Raw genomic sequence first — 3,348 nt, forward strand, 5'->3', positions numbered from 1 at the left:
CATGGTCACAGCGAAAATAGCGGGAAGAGGTGATCCGGCGGGGCTGTGGGGCGTGGAGGGGGGTTAATTAAAAAGGCATCGGGAAGATGAATTTCTGGAGACACAAATTGGAAGCCTGGGGAACCTATTGATCTGGAATCTGGCCGCAGCCAGCTCTGGCTAAAGGGAGGTGGTGCAGATCGATGCCCTTCCCGGAGCTGCCTGCCAATGGCCAGAGAGACGCCCCGGATGGGCCGGGCCCTGGGCGCTGGGTCCCCCTCAGAGCAGGGGCCACCGAGCCCTTAGACATCTGCCACAGGGTCCAGGGAGACGGACCATCCAATCCCACCCCACTCCGCCACCTCCCAGCAGTTCCCTATCTGGAAACAACCAAAGTGTGATGCCAGGTGGGTGTGATGAGCTCGAGGAGATTCTCCTGCCTCAGCCTCCTGAGTGCTGGGGTCACAAGTGTGTACCACCACGCCCCACAGCTGGAGTTACTTTGAAAGCACTTTCCTGTGAAATCCTCTCAGGGATCTTGGTGGGGATGGAGGGCAATGTTAAGTCTCTGCCTACTAATTCCTGGACTTGAGAAGAGTTTATCTCTAAAATCATAAAATACAAAGTGACCCCGAATTCGTAGCTGCAGCCTAGTCCTTCTCTGCGCACAGGCAGAGATCCCCAGCCCGGATCCCCAGCCCGCCACACCGCCACTTCTCCACCTGGGCGACCCACGGGCCCTGGACGCTGCTCCTGGGCTTTGGGCTTGCCCTAGCCCCCACCCCGCCGGGACACTGACGCTGCTTCCCAGGGGCCCCTGGGCTTCCGGGTCCCCTCTTTTACAAACCGCCCTTGGTCCCCTCAGCTCCAGCCGGAGTCCAGGCGGGACCGTGCTGAGGGCCCCGGAGCTGACGGCCTGGGCTGGGGGTGAGGGTGGGGAGGAGCGTCCTGGTGGACCCGCGGGCAAGGCCGGGTGGGAGCCGCACGGCCACTCCCCGACGTCTGGGGGGCCCTGCCCCTCCTCTGCCTTCCTTCCTTCCAGCGGGAATCGGGAAACCGCTACCCCTGCCTCGTCTGTCTGTCGGCCCCGCCCTGGCGCCCAGGTCTTCAGCAGGAGCCCCTGCAGCCCCGGCGCCTTCCCTTCCTCCAAAGCTCCTCCCTCGGCCCTGCCCCGGAGCCGCGGCTCGCTGCGCCCCCTGCTGGGCAGGCTGGGAGGAGGACTTTGCTGACCTCCGACGCTGCGCTGGGGCTGGGAGGATTTCCAGAAAGCCGGCCGCGGGTATAGCTCGGCCGCACAGCGCCTTCCTGTCAAACATAAGGTCCTGAGTTCGATTCCCGGTGCCAAAAAAAGGAAACAGACAATGTTGGTGGCTGGCTTCCCAAAACTCAGTCCAAGAAGGCCTGCCAGCATCGGCCCCCTGGGCAGTCAGGTAGAGGCCCTTTGTCCGCGTCGCCTAGGTCATTTCACATTCCGAGGGACACCGGCTAGAGCTCGCATTGCCATCAAGGGAGAAGGGCACAGCACCGCCACTCCCCCAAGCACTGCCCGCTGTCCCCAAGGGCCCCCGCCCAAAAGGTCCTGCACAGCAGTGTCCAGCGGCAGGCACGGGGCAGGCTCGTCCAGCCCCGCCCACGCCTGCGCCCGTGGCTCAGCACCGGGCTCCGCTCCATGTCGCTTCCTTGAGGGTGCCCTGCCTGACATCACCCGGATCCCAGTTGCTCTCTCTAGAGACACTGCTCACTACTTGGCATATGAAAAAGCTGTTTTGTAACAGCATTGTTGATTTTTGTTTGTTTGTTTGAGACATGATCTCACTCTATAGCCCAGGCTGGCCTCAGACTAGCAGGGATCCTCCTGCCTCAGCCTCCCCAGTTATTTTAACTGCCCAATCCTCCTACCTGAGGGCCTTTGCACAGCTGGCTTCCCTTCCCCAGATATCTCTACAGCCCCCGTCACCTGCTCCTCAGTTCAGCTTTCCCAGCCCCACCTCCATTGAAGAGGGTCACTCTCTCTTCTTGCCCGTCCTGATTATTCCTGGCTTTTCTTTTCTTCATAGACCGTTTTTCCCTGTCTGAGGTATGGTTTCTTTACTTCTAACTCTTAACAAACTCCTATACATCCTTCAAAACCCACTTCACCTGGCACATCTTCTGTGGCTCCTTCCCAAAGCTAAATCATTTTCTTGCCCTCTGTGTTCCAAAACCACTTAATTCTTGCTGGACTGAGCATGCGCACTTCTCTGTGGGTGCTATTGCCTGTCAGCCTCCCCCTTGAGTCACCCAGAAAGATAACCACACGTAGCGGTTGCTCAATAAATATTTGGGGAATGCCAGGGGCTTCTGGGACCCCTATCCTATTTAGGGCCAGCCTAGAGGCAGGTGAGGCCATGAGTCACTTTGGAGCAAGGTGGACATTCGGGGCACAGGTGGCATCAGCTCTGGGACCCCCATCTTGGTCTTCAGGAGCCCCTACCCCGTGCCAGGCTGAGACCTGGGGGGGGCAGAAGTCGCCCCCAGCACGGTGGCCGAACAGCCCCTGAACAGCAGCCAGGCTCCCGCCGTGCTGGTGACAAACGGCTGATAACTACCGCTCGGTCTGCTTGCGATTCATCAACTGAAAGTCAAATGTGCAGCCAGAAGCGATTCCGGGGGAAAAGGTGCCCAGCCCCGCATCGGCCTCCGCGCTCATCCGTCACCGGCTCGCAGGCAGCTTATTAAAATACAGAGAAGCTGGCTGGACGAGCAAAAGGCCCCGGAAGGCCCCCCGAGGGTTTGTGCGCGCTTCTCCGCGGGGGACGGGGACGGGCCGCGAAGGGCAGGGCTGGGGTCCCGCCGCGGTCAGGCAGGGTCCCGACCTGGCTCAGGGACTCCGTGACCACGCCGCATCTGGATACCGGGTGGGAAGAGCAATGTTCTGGAGCCATCTAGAATCCTCTGAGAACTCTAGGGAAAGGAAAGGGATCATTCCCTTCTCCGTGAATGTACTTTTTCCACGTATCTGCCGCTCCTGGCAAACTCCTCGGCATCCTTCAGGGCCTGCGCTGAATGGCCCTTTCTCTGTGCTGAGTCAGTTTCCTTCCTTCCGTGACTCCAGATACCCGGTCCCTGCTGGGCTGGTGCTCGCTTGTGCAAAGGCACTGTGTCCTAACGTAGGTCGATCCTGTCCAATGACTAAAACAAGGGGCGAGTGAGTCAGTGAGCAGGAGTGCCCACAGCGCTCGTCCCGGCGCGGGCGCCCTTCGGGACGCGTCCTCCACTGTCCCTGCCTCCGGGGGCCGGCGGAGCCGGGGCTGGGGTCGCGGCTGCTCCTCCCCGCGGCCGGGTCGGGCCCCGCTCCTGGCTGCGCGGATGAACCGGTCCGCGGGAATC

Source organism: Chinchilla lanigera, unplaced genomic scaffold, assembly GCF_000276665.1.
Source record: "Chinchilla lanigera isolate Chin_1 unplaced genomic scaffold, ChiLan1.0 scaffold00028, whole genome shotgun sequence".
Classification (NCBI taxonomy): Eukaryota; Metazoa; Chordata; class Mammalia; order Rodentia; family Chinchillidae; genus Chinchilla; species Chinchilla lanigera.